At 37.8% G+C, this 21,297-nt stretch overlaps 1 long non-coding RNA gene and 1 pseudogene across 1 annotated transcript in view; one reads left to right on the top strand and one right to left on the bottom strand.

Moving 5' to 3' along the window:
* LOC126596383 (receptor-like kinase TMK4) overlaps positions 1-20,102 on the bottom strand; it is a 38,463-nt pseudogene extending 18,361 nt beyond the window's left edge.
* Positions 1-21,297, top strand: part of LOC126596385 (uncharacterized) — a 98,095-nt gene that overhangs the window by 32,029 nt on the left and 44,769 nt on the right. The gene's annotated exons all lie outside the window — the stretch shown is intronic.

A 21,297-nucleotide genomic window follows, 5' to 3' on the forward strand; every position in this document is an offset into this window, starting at 1 on the left:
AAGTATATGTGAGAAGATTGATGTAAACACGAAAGACTAGGACTCACATATGTTATAACAAAGAAAGCAATTTTCTGGAGTTATTAAGCATGATTAGATATGATCTCATGAATGGAATGCTACTACTTAGATGCGAGAACCAGTGACACCATATGCTCATACCAATTTCGAACTCCACAAATTGAAACACACAACACTCAAGATTGAAGTCAAGGGTTGTAATAGGGCTTGGGGGTAATGGCTAATAAAGAAAGGATAGGAATAACAAACGTTCTTAAAGCGATAGCAAGCAAAGCAATGAAATAGACACTTGGAATTCACTTTAGAATGCAGAATCAACTTTTAAATACAAAAGGAAGATTCATGCAACATTTAGGGCTCTTTTTCATACTCTTTTCAATTCTTTTTTTCTTTTCACTCTTTTTTTTTTCTTTTCTACCCGTGCCTTATTAAGGACTTTGGCACACACACACACACACACACACAAGAATCACTTTCCCCACACTTGCTTTCTGCAATACATTGATAAAAAAAGGAGTTCATTTTAAGTCACGCTTTACTATGCTTCAAGAATAAGGGTATGGATGGTCCTAAAACTAGGCGAGATAAGGATAGTGTGGGTTAACAAAGAACATAGGCTTAACAAGGTTCAACAGGTTCAACAGGGTTAAACTTAAACACATAATGAAATAGGGGCATGGCAATTTGGCTTTGGTGGTCACTACACAACTTCATCTTGAATATGTGTTATGCAAATCAATAGCATGCTTTGAATAAAATAGGCATGAGTTCTACCATTTGGAACTAAATGATGAAACGCCTTCTAATTAGCAACCAAGCAAAGAATAATGAGATCATGCAACGACTTTAGAAAACAATGGTGAACAGATTATTAACTCTCCAAATAAACGTTTAGGCTCAAGTCTCACAAGGTTGTAGCGTTCATTTGAGTTCCTTCCTTCAAGCATGTTACAAAAACTGATTTTTCCTTTATGATTGCATGTGAAATCATAAATTATAACCACAACCAAGCATACACTAAAGAGTAAATCAAATTTTCATCCATGTTTATAACTCTCTTTAATAGTCATGTAATTAAAAACCAAATCCTTATCATTTTGTTAGAAGGTACCCTAAGACACAAATAAACACACAAAAACAACTCTTTTTGGGTTTTTCAAAACAATTTTTCAAATTTTTATGAGATTTTCGGATTTTTATGTCAAAACACACAAAAACACTCCAAAACAGCTTAAAAACACTTAAATACAGCAAGGAACAACACTAGAAATAATGGGTGATAAACTCCTACGTATTTCATGCAAAACAACTTGGTTACCCCCCCCCCACACTTAAATCAAACATTGTCCTCAATGTTTCAAGCATAAACTCACACAAAAACAAGCAAACAAACAAACACCGAATAAACATGACAAGTATGGCAAAGTAAAAACCAGACAGAGTAGAGTTTAAGAACGCAATATGGTTTTGGAGATAGATGATCTTGTTGACTTTCCACAGCTTTGATCTCGAACTGGTTTGGAATTCTGAGCGAGGAATATCAGAGTTCCTTGGTTTCAAATCAAACTCCTTCTGCTGGGTTGATTTGATTGTGCAGTCTGCATTCTTCTCTACTTGTTTCTTCTGCACGGCAGGCAGCCACAAGGTAGAGGTGATGGTCTGTTTCTTTCTTCAATATTTCCAAGTGCCCACCATTTGCTTTCTTTCTCCTTGTCCCTAGCTGAGGATGAATTAGCACATTGTCTCCACATGCTTCGAGGTATCATTTTCACTTCCCTTATTTGTTCCCCAAGCAGATGCGGTAGACGAAGAGGAAGCATAAGATGTTGAAAATGAGTACCCGAGAGCAAGGCTAGGCAAGCAATCAGGAAGGGGTTTCAAGCAGTCGGTTCCAGATCAGAAGATTGATACCAAGTGCTGGCTGATTGCTCTCTTTCTCTTTGTCCTGCAGATGAAAACAACGACAAGGAGAAGGACAGGGAGAAAGCATGATATAAGATACTCTTTCTTTCAACCTTCATGATATGAAATACTTTTTCTTTGGATGAGTTGTTTGCAGAGGTACCCCAAGGAATACGGAACACTGAGTGACTCGAGAGGCTTCGTTGGGAAGGCATTCTCGGAGATGAAGAAAGGTTATGTATGTCTGCCTTGCAATGGAGGGTGAAGGTTGACATTTATAAGAATTAATAACCGGTACTATTCTTTCACTCTTGTCGGCAACTGTTGGAGGATTTAATAGTAAACTTCATGTGTCTTCTACTTCACAAGAAATCTTCGACATATTGCTTGTAATTTCCACAAGGCTGAGTGTGCATGTGACAGGCGCTGACACGTTTAGAAAAGCAAGTACCTCTTCGATATCTGGAATCAGCGCTTCGACAAACTGCCCGTGATTTTCGCAAAGATGAGTGTGTATGTGACAAATGCTGAGACGTCTGGAAAAGCAGATGCCTCTCCGATTTCTGAGCTTGCCTCTTCGAGTTCTGAGCTCGCCTCTTCGATTTCTGAGCTCTGTCGAGTGCAGAGGTTGCATGTGACAAGTGCGGACAAATCTAGAAAAGAAGATTGGCCCATGGTTTCTGAGCAAGCCCAGCTTTTGAGAAAGCTAGGGCCTCTTCGATTTTTGAATTGGCCTCTTCGATTTCTGAGCTCGCCTCTTCGATCTCTGAAATCCCATAAAGTACTGGTTTTTATAGAGGCGCGCAATACATTTCAAAGCACACTTGAATTTCTGCCTGTAGAAACTCCCTTCTTGCACTTCTACGATCTTGACTTGTCCGACCTCTTCTTTCTTCAACACCTTTGAAAATGTTCGGCCCCTCCGACCGTCGTTTTGACTTGAACCTTGGTGAAGAGGCAGCCATGCCTTCTCCAGACAACATATGGCGGCCATCCTTCATATCCCCTACTGGTCCTCTTACCATTAGGGATTCGGTGATGAAGAATGATATGACCGTTGCGGTGGTGGCCCGGAACCTTATCACTCCTAAAGATAACAGACTGCTTTCTGAATTGTAAGCGTTGGAAAACATGTTGTCCCACGATTGGCTATGGCCTTGATAACCCCAAGCATCTTCATTCGCAGCAAATTGAGAATATTGCTGAGTTGGATATCCTTGCCCATATGACACACCACATGTAGGGACACTTTGCATTGTGGTCCTTTCGGCATATTGTGACAATTGAGAAGTAAGTTCCGCCAATTGAGCTTGAATGGTAGTAAAATCCATGTCTTGCTTCTCTAGTACCTGAAATCAACAAAACTAAATCAACTATCAAAAGTAAAAATAAAAGACACAAACAGAAACAAAGTCAGTAACTAAAACAAATGACACGAAAAAGAAATAACGAGGGATTAGCAAAGTTGTAATCCCCGACAATGGTGCGAAAAAATTGATGCGAAAATTAACTTAACACACAAATTTAACCCTCTTTTGACAATTGTAGTATAAGTATAAGTAAGGATCGTTCTGGACCGGGGATTAGGAGGGCTTGCTAGTAACCTCTAAACTGACTCACAAACATAAAACTAAACTTAAAAACACTTAACAAGATTCACAAGACTCAAAGCAAACTTAAAATACTCAAAACAGCTTAAAACAACCAAATAAACTTAAACTAGACACTAGGAATGACTTTGGACGAAAATTGACTTTTACTTGAATCAAAACACTTAAAAACACAAACTAAAACATATTTGAAACACTTTGAAACAAGAAACTAAAAGGGGGGTTTTGATTTGGATGAAGTTGTAACAAACAAACAAGTATGAACAACTAGACAGATTGAAAAACGAATGTGAGAAATAAGATGATGGATGGGATAGCTAGAGGCTTTTTCTCCACACATGACATGTATGCAACTAACTTAATTTCCAGTTACTACTTCATTGAATTATGAACGACAATGCTCCAAATTAACCGTGACATCACTAGTTAACTCTCAGATTTTCCTTGTTTTATTGGATTGGATGACATCATTCGACAACCCAAAACATTCTTCTAAAGTTCCCTGCATGACATCATAATAGAGATACATTCAAAGATCATTACGTTTAATGAAAATCATAAGCATTGACAAAGCACTTGCAACTATGACATCATGTCACTCATGCTAGGAATTGAACTTAACGCGATCGTTTATAAGCGACCTTCACTACATGTGAATATAAGTTTGTAACGATTATGTGAAACTTCCTTATATTCTAGCAACGGATTTATGCATGCCAATTAAGTGTCGACCCTTAATTAACAAATACAAATAAGTTATCAATCAAATAGTTAAGCCAATTGCATTCACGATTCAAGAGTTCATAACTGGAATTTATCAAATTATATTGCACACATAATCATGGCTTTGAAATCACCCCTAGCCAAGAAGGGTTTAGCCACTCATATTTACAACAAAACGAAAGGAAATGAATTTAAACATTAGAAACAAAAGAAAGAAAACACCTAAACGCTCCAACGATCCAAGTTGGACAGCAAGCACATCTAAGCACTTTCCTTCCTTTCCTTTGCTACGGCACAAGGTGTTGGTGAGTGTTTGAAGGTTTGTTTGTATGGATGAATGGATGTGTTTGGATGAAGGTTGTGTTGAAATGGGTGTGAATGATCTAACCCAGCATGAACTAAATTTATGTTACACACACTTCCTTTTATAGAGGAAGTCCGTGGCAATGGAGGGGAACATGGAGTGGTGTAGCAATTGAGTGCAATGATGCAATGTAATGATTCATGAAATCTGAAATGATGGAGGAAACAAGGAATGGTGTAGCAATTGAGTGCAATGATTCAATGTAATGATGCATGAATCTGAAATGATGGAGGGAACAAGGAATGGTGTAGCAATTGAGTGCAATGATTCAATGTAATGATGCATGAAATCTGAAATGATGGAGGGGACAAGGGTGATTATGCATGGCATGGGTGGAAAGGTGAGTAAGTGGTGAATCATTGAGTGCAAGGAGGTGAAAGGATATTGTGCACATGGTAGACAAAGGAAAGGAAATGGAATGATGCAACAAATGAGTCAATGGAGGGAACATGGATGATGATGCACGGCATAGGAATCCAAAAGGAGTGCAATGGTGGTGCACATCAATGATGGAAAGGTGAATGGTGGAGTGACACCCCTTTGTGGCTGAGCTCTTTGTCATTTTTACATTAATTCTTCTTTCTCTTTAACACATTCCTAGCCTCTTTAGCCTTCAATTTCGTCCATCCACCTTCCTCCATGCATGTGCTATTCATTCCAAGCCCAAAACTGCTCCAAAATGCACCAATATGCATCTTATTGCTTTATAAGGCCTATGGACCTACAAACAGACGAAAATAGCTTAAAATACATAATTAACTAAGAAATAACAACATAAATGCATGAGAACAAGCTAACTCAGTTGTATAAATATACTCCTATCACTTTCCCCACCACAAAAGCTTCCCCTACAAAAGCTTCGCCCACCACAAAAGCTTCACCCACAAAAGCTTCACCCATAAAAGCTTCACCAACAAAGGCTTCATCCACAACAAAAGCTTCACCCACAAAAGCTTCACGAACAAAAGCTTCACCCACCATAAAAGCTTCACCCACAAAAGCTTCACCTACAAAGCTTCAACACAAAACCTTCACACTATCTTGATCAAGATAGTGTGAAGCAAAATCAATTCATAATACCCAACAAGGCTTCAACCTCAAAGCTTCACCTATAAAGCTTAAAATATATATATTTTTGGAAATTCAAAAATTCAGAAATTCGAAAATTAGAAAATTAAAAAATTGAAAAAAAAAAAAAACAATTGCCTAGGCCTCCTCTTCTTTGGGCCTAACAACTTTCATAACAAATATATATGAAGGAGGAGTTTTGGGCTACCACTTAGAAAGGAATACGGTGAAGTTTTGTTACTTTGGAAACTTGGCTACTAGCAAGACACCTCATTCGTCAACTCCCTCGACTGGAGACTTGGGGGACTCCTACCATATGCTACTGCACCTTGATACTTGGAAGTCTCACGACCACTCAGTGGCTTGGATTTTTTCAAGTGTCCAATCGAGAAGTTTTCCTCACTCAGGAAATTAAGGGAGCACTGCCTCAACCTACATGCTTCACTAACAAAGCTTCAACATACAAGTTTCAACAAAAGGAAAAATTCAAAGAACTTAGTGAAGAAGGCCTTGGTGTATTTAAAAGAATACGTTGAAATGAAGCAAAACTTGTTTATTGATATCTCCGATAAGTTACAAATATGTACATATACATGAATCAAAATAAACAAACAAGAGTGAGCCTTCACAAAGGTTGCTCATGAGAAGTCTCAGCAGTCGGCAGAGCCCCAGAAAGAGGAGGCATCATAGGGTGATTATTCGGAGCCTCAATACTAGGTAGAACCCCAGAAGGAGAAGACACTGAAGGTTGATCATTTGGAGCTTCATTACGCGGTATAGCCCTAGAAGACAAAGGCAATAAATGCCTTTGGAACAAATCCATAAACCTCTGATGATCAAGTAAAATCTGACCATTAAATTCTTGCAACTGGTCGAGCTTCCTCTTCATGTTTGTAGCATAGTCATGTGCGAGTCTGTGCAACTATTTATTCTTATGCTTGAGCCCTCTGATCTCCTGTTTGAGACTTATCACTTCAGCCGCCAATGATTCAACTTGGTGGGTTCGAGCAAATAGGCGTTAAGCCATATTAGACCAGAACTTGCACACTAAACACTGAGAGCCAGAGAATCCTTAACAACCTACTCATCAGACCGCTTGGAAAGTAGTCTGTTATCTTTGAGAGTGAGAAGGTTCCTGGCCACCACTGCAATGGTCATATCATTCTTCATCACAGAGTCACCAACGGTAAAAGGACCAGTAGGGGATAAGAAGGATGGGCGCCATATGTTGTCTTAAGAAGGCATGGCTGCCTCTTCACCAAAGTTCAAGTCAAAACGATGATTGAATGGGCTAGACATTCTCATAAATGATGAAGGAGAAATGAGGTGCAATAAATCTCCGAAGGAAGGGGAAAATTCCTACAAGCAATCACTCTTTTAATGTATTTCTTGCACATAATTGGTGACCTTGTAAAAGAAAGGGCAATAGGGCCGTTGGTTCAAAAATCGAAGAGGCAACACTCTCCGGATTCCGAAGAGGCACCAATTTCCACACGTAACATCAGCTCATCGGGTACCACATATAACTTTGCCAAAGATCTCTAACAAAGTTTAGACACATAAATTTTGCAGGTCTAGCTACCCTACTATTACCCACAAGGGTAAAAGAACAACACCACTGCTTGATAACTAGAAAGTCCCAATATGTGTCAACCTCCGTGCTCCGTGGCAAGACAAACTCGCAAAAATGCCCAACCTTTACTCACATTCAAGAAAACAGTCCCAACAAGATTGCTTACTCAAAAATCGAAGAGGCACCGCTCTCCGAATCTCGAGAGCCAGACTCCCAACAGGATTACATGCTCAAAAATCGAAGAGGCACTGCTCTCCGAATCTCGAGAGCTAGACTCCTAACATGATTACTTTCTCAAAAATTGAAGAGACACTGCTCTCCAAATCTCAAGAGTCAGACTCCCAACAAGATTGCTTTCTTAAAAATTGAAGAGGCACCATTCTCTGAATCTCGAGAGCCAGATCCCTGATAGGATTGCTTGTCCAAAAATCGAAGAGGCACCGCTCTCTGAACTTCGAGAGCCAGATTTCCTTGGATAAAGCTTGTCTGCAATCTTCACATGTAACATCAGCTTTCCAGATACCACAGACCACTTTTTCAAAGTGCTCTGATAAAGTTAAAACACGTGAAGCTTGCAGCTTCCACTACATTGCTATGACCAAGAAGGGTAAAGGAATAGCACTACTACTTGTTGTTAGGGAGACTCCTATATATGTCGACCTCCATCCTCCATAGCCAGGCAGACCTGCAAATAAAAAAAAATGCACAACTTTTCTTCACATCCGAGAGGGCACTCTCAGCAGAATATCTCGAAATACTCAGCTTCTTTTCCCCCTGATGATACCTCTGCAAACAAGCCACACCAGAGCAAGAGTATCTTATATCATCAGGGTTAAAAGAAAAAGTATCCCATATCATGCTTTTTCCCTATCTTTTCATTTGGCCTTGTTCTTACTTGCAAGACAAGGAGAAAGAGAGCAATCAGTCAGCACTTGGAATCAAGCTTCCAGTCAGGAACTGACTGCCTGGAACCTTTGCCTGATTACTTACCTGGCATTGCTCTCGAGTACTCATCTTTAACATCTTATGCTTCTAGAGAAAATACCACATCTGCTTGAGGAACAGATAAAGCAAGTGAGAATGATACAAGGAAGCATGTGGAGACAAGCGTAACAGAACATGTGCCAATACATCCATTACTTTGTCAACAGCAAAAGTATCCCACATCATCAGGGTCGAACCTACTCTAGATTTGATGAACTTGTTTTGACCCTCAAATTCTTGAGTCGGCCTTATACTCTGGAGGAAACTAGAAAACCCTCCAGCCTAGTTCAAGAATAAGCCTATGGAAAGTTACTTATTCAAAAGCAAAAGTATCTCATATCATCTATTCTCCATTTTCTTCTCCTTATCCTTGTTGATGTTTACGACACAAGGAGAAGGAGAACAAGCAACCGGAAGCCGAAGTCGAACCTCCGATCTAGGTTGCTTACTTGGAAGTCTGATTGCTTACCTTGTCTGTTACCTCCTTAGGCAAATCTCCTAGCTCGGTGACTTTGGGGGAATCCTACTATATGGTTTGTATCGCACTTGACCAAGCCCGAAACTACAAGTAAGCTTTAAGTGAAATTGATACATTACCTTGTGCATCTTCATCGGTTAAAGATACCACCGCTGGATCAAGGAAAAGTACTTCCAGAGAAGATGCCACATCTACATATGAGACATATAAGGCAAGTGAAAATGATACCACACTTCGGTACTTAGAAGTTTCGTGATTACTCAATGGCTTGGATCTTGCAAGTCTCCAACCAAGGAGCTTCCCTCACTCGGGAACTTAGGGGAGCATTGTTTGTACCATATTTGACCAATTCCGAAACTACTGAGCACCGGTCAACGTTATACCGTCAAGGACCCAGAAGAGTTTCCCTCCAACTAGGAGGCCAATCACAGCGCGACACATGTCGACATCATAAGCCAATCATAGCATGACATGTGTCAACATCAGAAGCCAATCACAACACGACACGTGTCAATGTTAGAATGAAACTAGAAACTCTCTTCTATAAATATAGATCATTCTTTCACAATATTTCCTAATGTCATTTGTACTAAATCATTCACTAGTACTCACTAAAAGAGAGTTTGAACCTATGTACTCACAATTAATGAGAACTCCTCTACTCCGTGGACATAGCCAATCTGGGTGAACCACATACATCTTGTGTTTGCTTCCCTGTCTCTATCCATTTACATACTTATCCACACTCGTGACTGAAGGATTTATTTTGAAAAACATGTTCATTTGAGCAACATCATATGGCATGCAATTAACAATTAAAGGCGGAATCATGCTTGCATGTACTCAAAAACAAAACATTACCATGAAATTCAAAGCCTAGTAGATTGGTGAACCAATAATCAACTCAAAACAAAGTGAGTTGAAATTAATACCTTTGTAGATTCCTCTTTGCATAAGCAAAGGCTAATCACCCAAAGAGATAGGGGCCTTCATTCCTTGCTTCTTAGATCCATGGATTTGGATGGAAGAATAGGTTTCTCCAAGTTCCCAAAATAGGGAACCTCTAAGTCTCTTCACCAAGGTTTGATTGTAGAAGAAAATGAGTGACCTTGGAGTAGTAGGATTGCTAGATGTACCCTCCAAGGTGTTAGCTTCTTTAGAGAGAAAATGGAGAGACAATTCTCACCAATTTTCCCCCAAAATAAACCCTTAATCACTTAATGAATATTTGGCTATAAAGTCCTTTATATAGTCCCTTCAAATAAGTGACCTAAAGAACAAAAACCCTAATTCATCTACATGGCCGGCCTACTTTGGGATTTTTGGGCTTTTGGGCCTTTGTGAATCTTTATTCATTAAGTTGTCATACATCTTAAGTCAATGGGCTTGACATTCGAAGCCCATTGGGCCTTAAGGTCCAAAACTATCCCGAGGTCTTTAACGAACTTATTCGTTTGATTAATTAACATATTAATTAATCCTTGCCATAAATAAATGATTAAACCATTTAATCATTCTTACTCATTTCCGTTTAATCTTCAATCTCCACCTTTTATGGTGTGCGATCCATTAGGTTCCTTTTAGCGAGGCAGTGGGCGATTAAAACCATTTTACATCGATTGTGAATTGAAACAATTTTCAATTCTCCCTTTAGTGGTTATACACGTATAGGGCTTCCACAAACCATGGTTGACGCCTAGCAGCATGTCATGGTTACCCAAGCTAATCAGAAGAGGTTAGAGAACCTATTCAGTTCGGGATTACAAATGCAATACGGTCTTTCTCTAATCTAATACTCTTGACCACATTGTTTGGTATGATAGTTTATTTATTCATGTCTACTATCCAATGTGATTCGTGTGCTTATATGATTTCCTTGAATGTGATTTGGAACGCATTCCCTAATCTCATTCATACTCTGGCCAGAGATTCCAAATCATATCATAGAGTATTCTCCCTCAAATGTTTGAAGGTTAGAGATCCCTTGTTGCGCATTTACTTGTCTCCATAGCTAAGTGGCTTAACCCCAACGATGCCGTGGACACCCCGAGGGGGTGACTTTAACATAATCAAAGATCAAGGACTTAACCACAAGACAACTGTGATGCCTCAGGTCAAAGGACTACTTTGCATTATCCCAACCATGAGTTCTCATGTGACATGGAATATAAGAACTCTTCGTTGATCACGTTCAGTGAACTCATTCTCTATTGAGCACCTACGTACTTGTCTTGATGTCACACACACCAATGACTCGAGACTAATCACTCTCCCTGAGAGAAGACATAGTACGTACTGATCTTAACGGACTGTCAACGCCCAATTGACAATCCTATGATCAGGAACGTTTAGGATGTGTCTACGAAAGAATGGTCTCATGAATCTAACTTCATTAGATTACATTCTCCCAATCACATATTCCTTGGACTTTATCGTTTAAGCATATAACATTTATATGAGACGGCTCAAACAATAATGTATGCCCTTTATATGTAAAACTAGATTAGTTTAACATGTGAAATGTCCGTAAAGTATCATCACATGATTGGTTTTAGGGCACATTTCCAACAATCTCCCACTTGCACTAGAGCCAATCAGCTAGGTCATCTTGATGATACCTCTTCTGTAGTCATTTCATAAATGGCTGAATAGTAGGCCTAGACAGTGGATATCTATATGTGTTATCCACAGAAGCAACCTTGAGAATAACGACGTCACCATTATACATGATTCTCAATCATGTGGTTCAGTCTCTCATTTGTGTTCGGATCTTGATGAGACCTTGATTCCCAGGCTTGAGCTATCGCCCCATTAGTGTCATACACTTTCTGGTTGGAATCGAATAGAGAGTTCATAAATGAACTTTCCCATCCAAACAACATTGTTGTAAACTTCTATATGGCAATATATCTTGCATTCATAATGGAACACACTAAAGTCATTACTTTAATGTTTCCATCCAAATATCTCTTTAGTCATAATAAAGAGATATTTGTTTATCTCTTCATTCATAATGAAGAAACATCCAATGATGGATCAGATTCATAATCTAATACATTTACGCTTCCATTACGTTACTCTAATTCTTCCTCATTCTTTGAGGAATCTATCCTTAAGTATTTCTTAAATACTTAAGGACTCACTTGACAGTTGCCACGGTTCTGATCCTGGGCTTGCACTGATATCGTCTTGTACCGTTCTAGGTACAACTCATATCAATGTTTTTCATACAATATGAAATACATAAATCACCTTTTTGCTTTATGCATAAAGGATTCAATTTACGCATTATTTCTATGGGAGTCAAAGGGTACGTTCCCTTTGAGAAGGGCAACTTGCTAGTCTCACTAGAATCGTCCTTCTTATTGAAGTTTATCATCATATGAGAAACTTCCTAGCATCCATTGTCTATTGTTAGGGATTGATATAATCCAATTATATCATGAAATATATCATTATAGATTTCCATCCCATGTATATAGACTATATCTCCCATATACATTCTATCGTTTATAGAATGCTTAAAGTCATAACTTTAACGAAGAAGCTTTCTTTTCATTTCCAAAATTAATATATCATATATACTTAAATTTTAGGAACATGATTAACTCCCACTAATCTTTTGTAAAACTAGTAAACAAAAGATTCATTTACATCTTTATGAGAAATCAAACGATTTGATCCTTTTCTCATAAAATGCAAATAGCTCCCACTAACTTGCTAAGATCCATGATGGATGGATCTCTACAACTTACATGTCTTGTGATTTATAGTTTTAGACATATATTATCAAGACTATCTTAATAATGGTTTCGGAAACCCATATTATGTCAAAACATTGAATCACCATTTAGTTGTAGCTAGCAATCTTCGAATTAATTGAAACCAAGACTATCTCAAAGATGGTTTCTTCAAAGTCAACCATTCTCTTTGATTGTAGTCACCTTAAGCTACCAATTAGCTTGAAGGTTTCATTATTTCGAGTCAAATGGTACTTTACCATTTTCTTGAGTATATATCGTATATGCACTCAATGTAGTCATAAGGATTTTCATTCTTATCGACTACCTTGGAGCTTGTGGTATAGGAACTAGGTTGTTATATTTGTTGATTACTTTCTTGTCTCTCAAAGAACCCATTCTTTGAGTTCTATCTCTCGTTCATTTGCATCTTAGGCAAATCACATTGTAGGATTACAATGAACTACCTAACAAAACAACCTTTGTTAGTTGGTTTATAGAAGCGATATCCAAAAGTTATTTTAAGGATATCCTACAAGATTGTTATCATACAAATATTGCTAGTTAGCACACAACCCCAAATCTTTAACATGCTTAAGATTTGTCTTTCTTTTCCAACTACATCTTATGGAGTTATGAAAATTTTGGAAGATCTTCTAATTGACAATCATATTGTTTTAGAAGTATATATCCTATATATGGGTAATAGATAACATCTAACGAACTAAATCTTATTTGAGTTCGTTCTTCTCCTAATGGAGAAATACATTATCTTTTGATGCTATTTTCCTTGATATCTTTCAAGGAAACTCATCTAAAGTGTTACCTTTCCTTGGATCTAATCTAAGGAGGTAAATACTTTAGATATCTTACTCATCTATTTACATTTCTTGAATTCTTTGAAACCTTTTGCAAAGTATTCGGACTTGTGTTTATTCAAAATAAACTATAGTCCAACCGAGAGTGATCTTCGGTGAATGTCATATAACATGAGTAGTATTATGTTGTGGACAAGTGCCACTAACATCTAAGTGAATTAACCTCAACAACTTTGTGATTCTTTCTTCTTTCCAAAAGAATAAAGATTCGAACATTTCGCCTCTATACAATTTTAACAAGAAGGTATTGGATCCGGATCTAACGATCCAAAGCATCCTTGTTTCACCAACTCGTAACTTATGTTTTTAGAGGTATCACAATTTAGTTGGGATTAGTCACTACCTTGCAACCTTTTGGGTTTTAAGCATCATTATATTCTAAACAGTTAACACTACCATATCATCTCTACTATAGAGACAATCAATTAGATTACTATAATCCAATTTCTTTGGTAGTTCATATGAGGAAGTAAGTACTATCTGCTTTCGCAGAGATCTATATCTTATTCACGTTCCGTATGTGAAGCACCTTTTCTTCTCTCATATATCTTCTACTTCTTATTAGTCACACTTTTACAACGATTTGTAAAACATAGTTACTAATACGGAATCATACATTCAAGTAGAAGAACCAACTGTTTTGAACTATTCAAGAACAATTTACAACACCTTCGAAAGGTGTGTTCTTGACACTTGCAAGACATTTCTTGCAAATACCCCTTCCAATGTCCATCATTTCATAAAGAAAGTTTGTTCCCTTGGAGTTATTTATCTTCTTTATTTGACTTTCACCTTTGACTACATTAGTCATGGTCCCTAAACTCCCACTATCTCTCTTGAAACCTTTTTCAATTGTGTTATACACATCAAACAATTTGGAGAGTATGTGGTTATTGTTCACTACATAGTTTACCATAAACTTAGTGAACCATTAGGATAGGGAAACAAAGGTGAAGTCCTTGCCTAGTTTCCGTCTCGTTAAGTGGTTTAACACTTCAACACTCAATGATTCAAAATCATCATAAGTCCATGTTAATGGACTATTTTTGTCAACCAACCATTATGTTCTAAACATAATTACAAACTTTCAAGAGTTGTACAAGGCAACTCTCATTTCTTCATACAACAATTTGTAAGTGAAGAATCATGGCACATAAAGTGTCCATGCCCTTGTGCTTACTTCTCAAGTTCTTTGTTCAATTAACAAAGAAATAAGCACTAAGTGTTTGTATTGACTAAGGGTTGTTCAAAGCAACTCTTATTTCTTCATACAACAATTTGTAATTGAAGAATTATGACATTAAAAGTGTTGTCCTCTCTATGATAGACCTTTTCTAACATATTCTTCTAATGATACATTATCAATAGGAAGATTGTGAGGATGAGACTACTTAGGTACATTTACAAGCCATTAAAGACAATCTATGGTTTTGTAGTACCAAGTCCGTAAACTAAACGTTCGGCTTTTATTTGTCAAGTGTTGGATAGCGTTTGCAAATATATTGGTAAACAAATACATAACGTATATAAATTGATTGATTTTAAGCCATTTGATTCGGGTCTTTAAATCAAATAGCATCACCCACTATTTTTGGCAAATTCCATATCCCTCATTGGAATTCGAGAGTTTTGGATGAAACTCTTAGTAGGTTATGGGAGACTCACTACTACCAAGCCCACCTCAGAATTATATCATGTTGGCTAGCGTTAATAATAATGAGAGAGTACGCTTACTCATTTGCAACAACCTCTTGCAAGTACCCATCTAGTTTGGCCTCTAGAAAATGATGCCTCAGAATTATATCATGTTGGCGTCATTGTACTTAGTTAAGTCATTCCCACCATGCCTAGTTCGTGTAGGTGTTCAAGCATAGCCTCAAAATTATATCATGTTGGCTAAACTCGTTGCCTACCTCACTTCATCATGTATGTATATAGAACTCCTCCTGAGTGTAAGCACGCACTTTGTACTCCCCCATTATAGGGTGAAGCCGGTGTACGAGTCACAAACAATCGGAGCCTACCACGGTGGAAGGCCACGAAAGAGTGTTCTAAGCACTCTCCGCTTATCAACTTAATATTGGTTTGGTTGAGGGTTTTAGGTCTCATCACAAATCAATATACATTTTAATCTCTATTAAAACAATTTTGGTCCTATTACAACTATTGGTCCATATGATTGTTTTAGTTGTACATAATACTCCCACTATGCTTTTAAAACGGTTTTTAAAGCAAGAGTATATGTTACTACTAACATAAGGTTTGCATTCATTTGATGGACTATATAGTTGCCTTAGGGCCTTAGGATGACTATGAACCTTTGTTTAGATTCAACACGAGCCTTGTGTTGAATCTCGGTCTAGGGATGGAGATTGATTTTAGTTACGCGTTTAATCACATTAAGGCGTGTTGTCTTAGGGGCGTTGGACCCAATTACTTCATTTTCATGCATATCATATAAAGCAAGAAAGAAATACTTCAAAGTAAAGGATGAGCTTATGCTCATTACAACATTTGCATAAAACAAATTACCTTAAAGTAAAGAAGGACTTATGCCCTTTTACAACATTTGATCAAATCAAATTACAACCAAAATCTAATCTACACATTCCCATGGTTCAAACAAATTTGAAACGCCTTTCACATAGCTCAATTATATTAGGCTTAGGTTCATAATCATCCTTTAATTAATTAACGCTTTAACTAATTAATTGAATGCAACATTTTCATTTGGTTTTTGTATCCATAAAATTGATTTAAGTGGAGCTAAACAAAATGAAAATCCAATTCTCATTTAAAGAGACAAAACAATTTTGTTCTCATCTTATTTGGGCCATCATGCAATAACCACAACTTTTTGGGCCATATTGCGAAAACATAAACTTTTGGGGTCACTTTGTAAAAACACAAAAGTCACTACTTCATGTAAATACAACTAGAACCCAAAATTTAAATAAATTCAAAACTTCATTAAAGGAGCAAAACAATTTGTCCTTTAGCGTTTTTAGGCCTTAACGTCAAAACGTAAACTTTCGGGTCAAAGTACAAATACACAAAAGTATCAAAACTTTATGTAATTGCATAAAAGCCCCAAAAGTACTCCCTTTGAGGGAGTGGCCGGTTTTGGGGAGTAAAAGGAGTGGTGGGTGTGTTGATTTGTGAGTTTTGTCAAAAACAATCAAGAAGTGCTTCACCTTTCATAAAAATAATATATGTTTTGATGATTGATATTTCTTTCATCATTTATACAAATATTTAACACTTTAATTACTTTCATAAAAATAATATATGTTTTGATGATTGATGTTTCTATCATCATTTATACAAATATTTAACACTTTAAATACATGATAAATCATTTGAAAAACATATATCATAAACTTTATGAAATAAATCAAAACTTTGAATCAAAACACCAAACCTTTTTGTTCTTGGCAAGAACATCAAGAACAATGAAGAACATCCATGAAAAACCCAAATTTTTCCATGAACTTTTTTTCACCCAAAAACATTCCAAAACCATTCTTACTTAAGGGAAATAACATCTAACCAAACTAGGGTACTTAGGGATTCCAAAGAACACATTAAAACACTTTTAACAAGTCAAACAAGAACCCAAAATTCCACCCTTTGGATTTGGCCGAATTTTCCCAAAAGCATGGCACCAAATTTTAGCTCCAATATTCATGCTCATATGAACAACATCTACAACATTTGAGATAGCAAATTTTCCAACAAAATTTACTTTCAAAGAAGCAAGAATAAAGCTTGTAACAATTACAACTTTTAAATCACAAACTTATGAACTACAAAACCCAAAAGGATTCACCAACTACTAGACCTAGGCTCTGATACCACTTGAAGGATTTATTTTGAAAAACATGTTCATTTGAGCAACATCATATGGCATGCAATTAACAATTAAAGGCGGAATCATGCTTGCATGTACTCAAAAACAAAACATTACCATGAAATTCAAAGCCTAGTAGATTGGTGAACCAATAATCAACTCAAAACAAAGTGAGTTGAAATTAATACCTTTGTAGATTCCTCTTTGCATAAGCAAAGGCTAATCACCCAAAGAGATAGGGGCCTTCATTCCTTGCTTCTTAGATCCATGGATTTGGATGGAAGAATAGGTTTCTCCAAGTTCCCAAAATAGGGAACCTCTAAGTCTCTTCACCAAGGTTTGATTGTAGAAGAAAATGAGTGACCTTGGAGTAGTAGGATTGCTAGATGTACCCTCCAAGGTGTTAGCTTCTTTAGAGAGAAAATGGAGAGACAATTCTCACCAATTTTCCCCCAAAATAAACCCTTAATCACTTAATGAATATTTGGCTATAAAGTCCTTTATATAGTCCCTTCAAATAAGTGACCTAAAGAACAAAAACCCTAATTCATCTACATGGCCGGCCTACTTTGGGATTTTTGGGCTTTTGGGCCTTTGTGAATCTTTATTCATTAAGTTGTCATACATCTTAAGTCAATGGGCTTGACATTCGAAGCCCATTGGGCCTTAAGGTCCAAAACTATCCCGAGGTCTTTAACGAACTTATTCGTTTGATTAATTAACATATTAATTAATCCTTGCCATAAATAAATGATTAAACCATTTAATCATTCTTACTCATTTCCGTTTAATCTTCAATCTCCACCTTTTATGGTGTGCGATCCATTAGGTTCCTTTTAGCGAGGCAGTGGGCGATTAAAACCATTTTACATCGATTGTGAATTGAAACAATTTTCAATTCTCCCTTTAGTGGTTATACACGTATAGGGCTTCCACAAACCATGGTTGACGCCTAGCAGCATGTCATGGTTACCCAAGCTAATCAGAAGAGGTTAGAGAACCTATTCAGTTCGGGATTACAAATGCAATACGGTCCTTCTCTAATCTAATACTCTTGACCACATTGTTTGGTATGATAGTTTATTTATTCATGTCTACTATCCAATGTGATTCGTGTGCTTATATGATTTCCTTGAATGTGATTTGGAACGCATTCCCTAATCTCATTCATACTCTGGCCAGAGATTCCAAATCATATCATAGAGTATTCTCCCTCAACTGTTTGAAGGTTAGAGATCCCTTGTTGCGCATTTACTTGTCTCCATAGCTAAGTGGCTTAACCCCAACGATGCCGTGGACACCCCGAGGGGGTGACTTTGACATAATCAAAGATCAAGGACTTAACCACAAGACAACTGTGATGCCTCAGGTCAAAGGACTACTTTGCATTATCCCAACCATGAGTTCTCATGTGACATGGAATATAAGAACTCTTTGTTGATCACGTTCAGTGAACTCATTCTCTATTGAGCACCTACGTACTTGTCTTGATGTCACACACACCAATGACTCGAGACTAATCACTCTCCCTGAGAGAAGACATAGTACGTACTGATCTTAACGGACTGTCAACGCCCAATTGACAATCCTATGATCAGGAACGTTTAGGATGTGTCTACGAAAGAATGGTCTCATGAATCTAACTTCATTAGATTACATTCTCCCAATCACATATTCCTTGGACTTTATCGTTTAAGCATATAGCATTTATATGAGACGGCTCAAACAATAATGTATGCCCTTTATATGTAAAACTAGATTAGTTTAACATGTGAAATGTCCGTAAAGTATCATCACATGATTGGTTTTAGGGCACATTTCCAACAGTGACCCGAGTAATCTAGCGAAGGTCACAAACTGGACATTTTCTGTTGTACCAAAGTCCCCACTGATTTTGTGCATCAACAAAAACCTTTCCATGTGGATCATAAACAATGAAGCTCCATCTACTGCAAGGCTTGTTCCCTTCCCAAGAGTCAGCAGGCAAAATCGGGTACCCAAAAGCCCTTGCAACCTCAAGCAGTGTGGTGACCAACGGATCACAATGCCCTGAAGTTGTTTGACAAAAGCTATTACCATCAACTATGGACTTTTCCACATTAGATCCAAAAACAGGCATTGGACCCTACAGTTTGTTGTTGTCCAGAGAAACGTTCTTCAAATTGGATATGGACATCAATGTGGAGGGCATAATGCCAGTAAACTGGTTATCTCGGAGCTGAAGATCGAACAAAGTTTCACACTTTGAAAGGTCGGGGATCGGACTAGTGAATTGGTTCTTATGGAGCCAAACCTAGGACAACTGGGTCATGTTTGCTAAGACCTCAATGGTGCCAGACAACCCAAATAGCTGATTATTAAGCCAGAGGTTCTGAATCCCAGATCCAGAAAACGTTTTGGGCAAAAACCCACTAAAGTTATTGTACGAAAGCTTTACATTTTGCAAGTTCGGAAACGAATCAAACACATGAGGAAATGACCCATATAAATTTACATTGCCAACAGCCAAAGTGACCAAGCTGGAAGCTTTAGTGAGCTTTGAGGGCAAAACCCACGAGTCGAGATTGATGTTTTGGCTCCTGCTCAAAATCTACAAGCTCGAGAGGCCCTTGAAGCAGCCGGCAGGAATGGAGGTGAAGTTGTTGGTGTCGAGGTAGATTTCTTGGAGGAGTGAGAGGTTGGCCAAAGAAGGAAAGGCACCGAAGAGAGAGTTGCTCTGAAGAGAAAGGGTGGTGAGCTGAGAGAGAAAGTTTAGATTTGAAGAGAGAGAACCAAAGAGAGCTTTGGAGGCTAAGTTGATGGAGGTGATTCTATTTGAAGAGTCACATTCGACGCCATCCCAGTTACAGTAGCTGATGCTTTTAGACCAGCCTTTGGGTGAGGGGCTGAGGCCTTCTGCGAGTTTTGACATGACGTCGGAGTCGTCAGTGGCGGTAGAGGTGGGGGTGGTGGTGATTAGGAGGAGGAGAGAGAAAGCTAGAATGAGAGCTCGAATGATTTTTTGTTTACCCATTTCTGGGTTTCTAGAGAGAGAGAGAGATGGACTGGCTTTCAGGTTTGGTGGTTTCTTTTTCGGTTTAGTGAGTGGTGAGGGGTTTGTACAGGAAGACATCGACAGGAAGCTGCTGTCTCTATTCGCTACGGTTGTTGAAAAGGTTTTATTTTTGTCAATCTTCTTTTCATTTTTAAATTTGTATAATTTTAATTTTATCCATGGATTAATTTCACTGCAACCGCTTGAGGTATATTGTGCTTTCACAAAAATCCTTCGCATTTGAAAATTACACTAACATCCTATGAGTTTCCGATTTCCTTTCACATAACTCCTTTAAGATCAACATCGTCTTAAAATATTTTCTTAACAACAAATTTGCCCTTATTATAAATTAGTTTATAAAATAAAATATGACATGCTCCCAAGGAAGAAAAAATCGATAATATCGGCGATATTTCGCCAATATTATCGTTTTTTTTTTAAGTACCGATATTTTTTAACTATCCAAATGATTTTCGTCAAAATATCGCGATATTTTCGATAATATCGATAATATTAAAAAAATACTTAAAAATGTTGAGAAATCTCAACACATACTACACTTGATCATAGCCCAAAGGCCAACCAAGCCATGCTTTTCTCAGATTTGGAATGTGGCTTTTATAAGCCTTCTTGCTTGCTCACTGCCCTTACATGGGCGATGTGGGACTCGACCGAGGAAGAAAATAGGAATTTCGGCCGGAAATCCACACCCACTTTAAACGGCCATAACTTTGTCAAAACTCAACAAAATCAAGCAAGACAAAAACGAAAGTTGTAGCCCTCGAAGAGACGAAGAGAATGGTACCTCACACGACATCTGAATCGTCGTGTTTTGGCCGGAAAATGCCTCGAAAGTCACTGAGGTCGCCGGAAACTGGGTAAGATTCAAATGAGTATAACTTTTTCAATACTCAACGAAATTGAGTGAAACAAAAAGAAAAGTTGTACTACTCGACGAGACGAAGAGATTGATACCTTGCACACCGGCCAACTCGCCGTGGTTTGGCCGGAAAACCAGTGTCAAATTCGGCACATTATTCTTCATCATTTTATTCACTTCTCTTTTTTT

This window comes from Malus sylvestris, chromosome 13, assembly GCF_916048215.2.
Source record: "Malus sylvestris chromosome 13, drMalSylv7.2, whole genome shotgun sequence".
NCBI classification, from domain to species: Eukaryota; Viridiplantae; Streptophyta; class Magnoliopsida; order Rosales; family Rosaceae; genus Malus; species Malus sylvestris.